Source organism: Schistocerca gregaria, chromosome 4 (genome assembly GCF_023897955.1).
Source record: "Schistocerca gregaria isolate iqSchGreg1 chromosome 4, iqSchGreg1.2, whole genome shotgun sequence".
NCBI classification, from domain to species: domain Eukaryota; kingdom Metazoa; phylum Arthropoda; class Insecta; order Orthoptera; family Acrididae; genus Schistocerca; species Schistocerca gregaria.
The window spans coordinates 421,279,325-421,288,452 of NC_064923.1; the positions used below are offsets into that span (position 1 = coordinate 421,279,325).

General features: G+C 43.4%; 1 non-coding gene across 1 annotated transcript; it reads left to right on the top strand.

The window, feature by feature from the left end:
• Window positions 1-479: 479 nt before the first annotated feature.
• On the top strand, window positions 480-554 carry Trnas-cga (transfer RNA serine (anticodon CGA)). Its single transcript has one exon. It is a non-coding gene; the product is annotated as a tRNA-Ser (tRNA).
• The last annotated feature ends 8,574 nt before the right edge of the window (window positions 555-9,128 follow it).

Consider the following 9,128-nt stretch of genomic DNA (forward strand, 5'->3'; position numbering starts at 1 on the left):
CAGTGATTTTAAAAGTAGCATTAAAATTGTGACAGTTGAAAATAATCAAGGAACTATTTAGTTGTGGAAAATATGTAATTTGAGGGAAATAAAATTGTGACATTTGACAAAAACATTGGATTCTAGAATGAGATTTTCACTCTGCAGCGGAGTGTGCGCTGATATGCAACTTCCTGGCACATTAAAACTGTGTGCCCGACCGAGACTCGAACTCGGGACCTTTGCCTTTCGCGGGCAAGGGCTCTACCAACTGAGCTACCGAAGCACGACTCACGCGCGGTACTCACAGCTTTACTTCTGCCAGTATCCGTCTCCTACCTTCCAAACTTTACAGAAGCTCTTCTGCGAAACATGCAGAACTAGCACTCCTGAAAGAAAGGATACTGTAGAGACATGGCTTAGCCACATCCTGGGGGATGTTTGGAAGGTAGGAGACGGATACTGGCAGAAGTGAAGCTGTCATTACCAGGCGTGAGTAGTGCTTCGGTAGCTCAGTTGGTAGAGCACTTGCCCGCGAAAGGCAAAGGTCCCGAGTTCGAGTCTCGGTCGGGCACACAGTTTTAATGTGCCATGAAGTTTCACATTGGATTTTTTTATTGGTGACATAATTTTGCAGAAATTTTATTGAAAAGTTTATTGTGACACTTGATCAGCATCGTAGAAAAATTTTAATGTGAAAAATAATTAATTTGAGACTACTTTGTGCCTTACACAATGTATGGCACAGAAATTGAACCCTACACGTTCACTAGTGCTACTTAACTTATGACATAAACGTAACTGATAGAAGTTTAGAGTGCTGCCTATTTGTTTGTGTGTTTGCCTGTTTAGCATAATATTTTAATCAGAATGTATTTTCTTCTAAGAGAGAGAGAGAGAGAGAGAGAGAGAGAGAGAGAGATAGACAGACAGAAAGTAAGTGAGAGAGAGAGAGAGAGAATTACTACCATATTTTGAATATGGAATTACTGGTAGATGCATGCTTTACATAATTTTTTGTATAATTACGTTTCAACTTCTTTTGCATACTTTTAGGCGCACCCAAGATGGTGGCTCAGGGGCTACAATGTGTTTGGCTGTTACGTTTTAACGGCCCGTAAATTACTAGGGTGACTGCGTGTTTCGTTTTAATGGCTGTCACCATTCCAAGAAATGAGGTGTCGCTTCTTGGGATGTGAATGAATTCATACATAAGGTGGACATGGCTTGTAATATTATCAAGATGACATCTTGTATACGGGAAAGGGCTTGTGACATTGCGGTAGGGCAGTGACCTGGGTCACATGACGAAGCAAATGTAAACAAAGTGGTTCGGAGGCACCAAAGTAAACACCTTGGACTGGAGGCCCCATAAACATATGACATACATATTTTTCCCCCTGTCCAATTCAGTGCCTTCCCATCAGTTACTCAAGCTACCTATCTGTAGACTGATTGAAACTAGCTGTCATTTGACGGGTAGTTGGGTAGTGGGGTGCACGGTTCTGGCTATCAACAAACCACTGGGAGCCTGGCACCGTCGGCTCCTACCGTGTTGCTACTCCCGCTGCGTTGCGCTGCCTACAGCATTGTGCCAGCGAGTCGTGAACGAGCCGTTGTAGTGAGAGATCTAAGTGACTTCCAGCCTCACGTGCCTTACGTTGTGTGATGAAAGTAGTTGAAAGAGGGGCAGACCGAGGCTGCACTGTCCTAGGAGAATTATTACCGGCCATGGTGTGGTTATAAGCAGTCGGTCGCGTAAGTTCGTGTGTTCAACGAGGGCGTATTTTGAGAGAGAAAGGGATGCAGGAGAGCCTCTAGTTCCTTTGGTTAAAGAGGTGGAGCCAACTGCAGCTGCTCTACAAAACAGCGAACGATCAGTGATTAGAATCTGCATGGCGCAGTTCGTGAAAGAGGAATCAGGTGAGTTGCTTAAATTGAAGACAACTGGAAAGAAAAGGTGCCTCGAGTAGAGAGTCACAAATCTCAATTTTTTCCAGGAATATGCGATTCGTTGTTTGATTTTGAGAATTTTTTTTAGGTTACATCTACATCTACATTCATACTCCACAAGCCACCCAACGGTGTGTGGCGGAGGGCACTTTACGTGCCACTGTCATTACCTCCCTTTTCTGTTCCAGTCGCGTATGGTTCGCGGGAAGAACGACTGTCTGAAAGCCTGCGTGCGCGCTCGAATCTCTCTAATTTTACATTCGTGATCTCCACGGGAGGTATAAGTAGGGGGAAGCAGTATATTCCATACCTCATCCAGAAACGCACCCTCTCGAAACCTGGACAGCAAGCTACACCGCTATGCAGAGCGCCTCTCTTGCAGAGTCGGCCACTTGAGTTTGCTAAACATCTCCCTAACGCTATCACGCTTACCAAATAACCCTGTGACGAAACGCGCAGCTCTTCTTTGGATCTTCTCTAACTCCTCTGTCAACCTGACCAGGCACGGATCCCACACTGATCAGAAATACTCAAGTATAGGTCGAACGATTAGTTTGTAAGCCACCCCCTTTGTTGATGGACTACAATTTCTAAGGACTCTCCCAATGAATCTCAACCTGGTTCCTGCCTTACCAACAATTAAAAAAAGTGGTTCAAATGGCTCTGAGCACTATGGGACTCAACTGCTGTGGTCATTAGTCCCCTAGAACTTAGAACTACTTAAACCTAACTAACCTAAGGACATCACACACATCCATGCCCGAGGCAGGATTCTAACCTGCGACCGTAGCAGTCGCACGGTTCCGGAGTGCGCGCCTAGAACCGCGAGGCCACCGCGGCCGGCTTACCAACAATTAATTTTATATGATCATTCCATTTCAAATCGTCCCGCACGCATTCTCCCAGATATTTAACAGAAGTAACTGCTCCCAGTGTTTGTTCCGCTATCATATAATCATACAATAAAGGATCCTTCTTTCTATGTATTCGCAATACATTACATCTGTCTATGTTACGGGTCAGTTGCCACTCCCTACACCAAGTGCCTATCCGCTGCAGATCTTCCTGCATTTCGCTACAATTTTCTAATGCTGCAACTTCTCTGTATACTACAGCATCATCCGCGAAAAGCCGCATGGAACTTCCGACACTATCTACTAGGTCATTTATATATATTGTGAAAAGCAATTGTCCCATAACACTCCCCTGTGGCACGCCAGAGGTTACTTTAACGTCTGTAGACGTCTCTCCATTGATAACAACATGCTGTGTTCTGTTTGCTAAAAACTCTTCAATCCAGCCACACAGCTGGTCTGATATTCCGTAGGCTCTTACTTTGTTTATCAGGCGACAGTGCGGAACTGTATCGAACGCCTTCCGGAAGTCAAGGAAAATAGCATCTACCTGGGAGCCTGTATCTAATAATTTCTGGGTCTCATGAACAAATAAAGCGAGTTGGGTCTCACACGATCGCTGTTTCCGGAATCCATGTTGATTCCTACAGAGTAGATTCTGGGTTTCCAAAAACGACATGATACTCGAGCAAAAAACATGTTCTAAAATTCTACAACAGATCGACGTCAGAGATATACGTCTATAGTTTTGCTCGACGACCCTTTTTGAAGACTGGGACTGCCTGTGCTCTTTTCCAATCATTTGGAACCTTTCGTTCCCCTAGAGACTTGCGGTACACGGCTGTTAGAAGGGGGGCAAGTTCTTTTGCGTACTCTGTGTAGAATCGAATTAGTATTCCGTCAGGTCCAGTGGACTTTCCTCTGTTGAGTGATTTCAGTTGCTTTTCTATTCCTTGGACACTTATTTCGATGTCAGCCATTTTTTCATTTGTGCGAGGATTTAGAGAAGGAACTGCAGTGCGGTTCTTCCTCTGTGAGGCAGCTTTGGAAAAAGGTGTTTAGTATTTCAGCTTTACGCGTGTCATCCTCTGTTTCAAAGCCATCATCATCCCGGAGTGTCTGGATATGCTGTTTCGAGCCACTTACTGATTTAACGTAAGACCAGAACTTCCTAGGATTTTCTTTCAAGTCGGTACATTTTACTTTCGAATTCACTGAACGCTTCACGCATAGCCCTCCTTACGCTAACTTTGACATCGTTTAGGTTCTGTTTGTCTGAGAGGTTTTGGCTGCGTTTAAACTTGGAGTGAAGCACTCTTTGCTTCCGCAGTAGTTTCCTAACTTTGTTGTTGAACCACGGTGGGTTTTTCCCGTCCCTCACAGCTTTACTCGGCACGTACCTGTTTAAAACGCATTTTACGATTGCCTTGAACTTTTTCCATAAACACTCAACATTGTCAGTGTCGGAACGGAAATGTTCGTTTTGATCTGTTAGGTAGTCTGAAATCTGCCTTCTATTACTCTTGCTAAACAGATAAACCTTCCTCCCTTTTTTTATATTCCTATTAACTTTCATATTCAGGGATGCTGCAACGGCTTTATGATCACTGATTCCCTGTTCTGCACTTACAGAGTCGAAAGTTCGGGTCTGTTTGTTATGAGTAGGCCCAAGATGTTATCTCCACGAGTCGTTTCTCTGTTTAATTGCTCGAGGTAATTTTCAGATAGTACACTCAGTATAATGTCACTCGATGCTCTGTCCCTACCACCCGTCCTAACCATCTGAGTATCCCAGTCTATATCTGGTAAATTGAAATCTATACCTAAGACTATAATATGCTGAGAAAATTTATGTGAAATGTATTCCAAATTTTCTCGCAGCTGTTCTGCCACTAATGCTGCTGAGTTGGGAGGTCGGTAAAAGAAGCCAATTATTAACCTAGCTCGATTGTGAGTGTAACCTCCACCCATAATATTTCGCAGGAACTATCCACTTCTACTTCACTACAGGATAATCTACTACTAACAGCGACAAACACGCCACCACCGGTTGCATGCAATCTATCCTTTCTAAACACCGTCTGTGCCTTTGTAAAAATTTCGGCTGAATTTATCTCTGGCTTCAGCCAGCTTTCTGTACCTATAACGATTTCAGCTTCGGTGCTTTGTATCAGCGCTTGAAGTTCCGGTACTTTACCAATGCAGCTTCGACAGTTTACAATTACAATACCGATTGCTGCTTGGTTCCCGCATGACCTGACTTTGCCCCGCACCCTTTGAAGCTGTTGCCCTTTCTGTACTTGCCCGAGGCCATCTAACCTAAAAAACCGCCCAGTCCACGCCACATAGCCCCTGCTACCCGTGTAGCCGCTTGCTGCGTGTAGTGGACTCCTGACCTATCCAGCGGAACTCGAAACCCCACCACCCTATGGCGCAAGTCAAGGAATTTGCAGCCCACACGGTCGCAGAACCGTCAATCTTCTGAATAGTTTGATGCGGTTCACCACGAATTCCTCTCCTGTTCCAACCTCTTCATCTCAGAGTAGCACTTGGAACCTACGTCCGTAGATACATGCATGTTCTTTAAGGAAGGAGTATCCGACACTCAAAAAACTGCATGTTACCCATGTAGCAGTTGACCGTCCTTGTTAGGAGTCGTGAAAAATTTAAGATTCCGCTATAAATCCATTTCTGGCCGCACGTTAATGATGAAACCCCAAGGTATTACGGCCTGGCGATACCTCTTCCTTAGAGAGTTAGTAGGGACAAACTCTGATGATATTGTTCAGCCTGATGAAACATGGGTGAAAGCAGGACCTAGTTAAAAAATGCTCGGCAGAAGATAACATCAGAGGTACTAAGGCCGCTCCGATCGACAGAGGAGAAAAAATATTGTAGCACGTACCGGAAATTCAGAATTCATTTCGTTTCTAATTGTCTGCTGGTATTCACTTCACAGAAAACCTTTGAATACCAGGAAGAGATGAACCATAATACATTTTTGAAATGATTTGAAGCCACTGTGCTTCAAAAGCAGACGGAAAGTTCTACAATTGTCAATGCTCCATATCATTCGACTGTACAAGACAACACGCGCACAATTGTAACGAAGGAAAGCGGTATTGTTTTCCGGCTAGAGAAATGTAAGATACGATTTGACAGCAACTTGACAAGGGTAAAATTATTGGAACTTTTATTTCAACACAAGCCAAAGAAACCAGGTTTCATTGAGGATGAAAAAAAAAAAATGCCCCGCAGGTATAAAGTGTTCAGATTGCATCCCTACAATTACCACTTCGACACAGTAGAACTGGTTTGGAATGGGGGTAAATGTCATGTTGCTGCAAAAATTACGTTGACCGAATTGGGATGGATTTTGAAGGAGGCAGTTGAAAAAGCGTCACCATTAGACCTGAAAAGGGTAGTGGATCACGTGAAATGAGTGATACACGAAGCATGGAGCAATGGTGTGTTCAACAATGTTTCGAAGACTTGGTAGTATCAGTCACTGCGAGCAACGACTCCGATAGATTCACCGACTCTGACTTTGAATTAAGCGGCGTCTTCCTACTGTCTCAGCCGAGCGGTTGTAGGCGCTAAAGTCTGGATTGGATCCGCGTGACCGCTACGGTCGCAGGTTCGAATCCTGCCACGGGCATGAATGTGTGTGATGTCATTAGGGCAGTTAGGTTTAAGTAGTTCTAAGTTCTAGAGGACTGATGACCTCAGAAGTTAAGTCCCATAGTGCTCAGAGCCATTTTGATCTACTGTCTGAATAGTAAGTAGTGGTTGTACATTAATGAACGTCTTTCTCCCATTAAATCTTCTGTTTGTGAGTTTATTTCGGTCAATTTCTCTTTTTTCTTGTGAGACCAAGGAATAGTGTTTAGCCACTTCCACCTCTTTATGGTAAATTAAACTACAGTTTAAATAAGTTGCATTTTGTTTAGATGCCAGGACGTTATGTCATGTGTATAAAAGTTTTCGTGATATGCAGTGATAAGAAAGAATTTCTCCTGTTTCAGTAACCAACGTAACGCCGACCCAAACTATAATTAAGAGATAATTTTGCTGTACATAGAGATACTACTGAGAGAGAGCGATGCTATACGTATATTTCAAAATTTTTACTTTGCTTTTGTACGAGATAGAGCCTTTATACTTCACTCTTGTCACAAGTTAAATGCCGACACAACCGCAGGGAACGTAATTTTGAGAGCCTTATATGTGGGAAACGCAATGCAGTACGAAATTTTTGAAAGATTCGTTGCCTTGAAATTTTAATAATCGAAGAAAGAAAAGTATTGCTATGAAAGTATTAGTTTTTGAGCTATGATTTGATTAATCTGATGCTGTTTACGAATATCAAAATTTAACCCGTTTCAGGTAAATTAACGTAACTCTTTCGCTAATTAAAATTAAGAACAGTTCTGACATGCTGAAAGACACTACGGAGGTCTACATCGTATATGAATTCGTGATTCTTTACTTGACCTTTGTGGAAGATAGAGGCTTCAGAGTGATTTTATAACGTCTCGGAGAGTGATGCTCTGTGCCCGTAGCCTGGAGACTACTTGACGCGATAACGCTGCAGCTTTGGAGCTTAAACAAGTGACAACTAGTTTAAATCAGACTACAATCCTCAGAATTTTTCTATAGCACACCGTTTCAAAAGCTTCTATTCGCTTCTTGTTTGAACTGTTTATGGTGTACGTTTTACGTCCATACAGGGCCACACTCAAGAGAAACAACTTCAGAAAATATTTACCAATACATTAGATACTAAATTTGCTTGCTATTACCAATCAGCATTATATATCCACTTTACTTCGTACACCGTCAGGTATTTTACTGCAAAAACAGCAAATTCATTTGTTACGTTTTGTGTTTCATTTCGTATTCTAATTCTTTTGGCTTCAACTGACTTGGCCGGCCGGTGTGACCGAGCGGTTCTGGAACTGCGCGACCGCTACGGTAGCAGGTTCGAATCCTGCCTCGGGCATGGCTGTGTGTGATGTCCTTAGGTTAGTTAGGTTGAAGTAGTTCTAAGTTCTAGGGGATGATGACCTCAGGTGTTAAGCCCCATAGTGCTCAGAGCCACTTAAACTATTTGAACCATCAACTGATTTAATCGCACTAAGTTCCATTATTTCTTTCACTTCTGTTAATGATCGTCTTGTAATCTCTTTGCAAGGCATACACCATTCTGTTCACCGCTATTCCAAGTTCTTAGCTGTACGTAAAAGAATACAATGTCACTGGGAAACTTCGATGTTTTTATTTCTTGCCGCTGATCATCGATTCACTTTCGAAATTTCTCCTTAGTTTCCATTGGAGTTTACGGAGCGTTCAGATTGAATAAGTTGAGGAATAGGCCACATACCTGTCTCAACCCCTTCTCAATCATGACTTCCCGTTTATGTTCTTCGACTCTTATAGCTGGCGTATGGCTGCTGTACTTGTTTTAAATATTCTTTCGCTCCATGTATTTTACCCTTACTTGCAGTCCAGTCAACATTGTCAAAAGCTTTCACTAATGTTGAATCTATAAACGTGGGTTTACCCTTCTATAACCTATCTTCTAAGGTAAATCTAAGGTCAGTATTGGCTCGCGTGTTCTTTCATGTCTCTCGAATCCATAGTGAACTTCCCCGACGTCCATTTCTAGAAGTTTTAGCGTTTGTTTGCGAACAATTCGCGTCGCAGTTTTGCAAACACGACTTATTAAAGTGATATTTAGGTAGTACTCATACCTGCTCGCTATGGAATTAAAAAGGAGAGTCTGAAATCTGCTCTTTCTTTCAATACGCAATTGCCGCTGACTTAAAAGTAAAAGCAACTGACTGATTACATAGTATGCAATGAAGTCCATGAAATAAATCAGTGAGCAATTCTGAAACAACATTCCCCTGTTCGTGATTCAGCGAGACACAGTGCTCAGTCTCTGATGCAATACGCAACTGGGCCAGCAGTGCAGAGGCCTGGGACAGGTGCATGCGAGCGCGCTACCGCGCCAGACGGGCCGTGTGGAATTGCGCAAGTGTGTCAAGGAGAGACCCGAGTTCGATGCCCACTGTGGTGCTGCGCTTTCACATGCGTGCAGTCACGAGCTGCTGCCGGCACACTGTCTCTAACATCCTGCCACTCCAGCGACATGACGGATTCAGTGGCAGCGGTATTGTTTGGGTGACAGTTAGTTCCTCTTTCTGCTGCTGTGGCTCCAGTGGTCTCGGCAAACCCGACGCATGAGGATGATGTTTGCCCAGGAAAAAACTACCCTGCCCGACAGCTGGATCATCTAAGGAAACTCCCAGAGTTTATACTGTTAAATTTTGGCCGTAT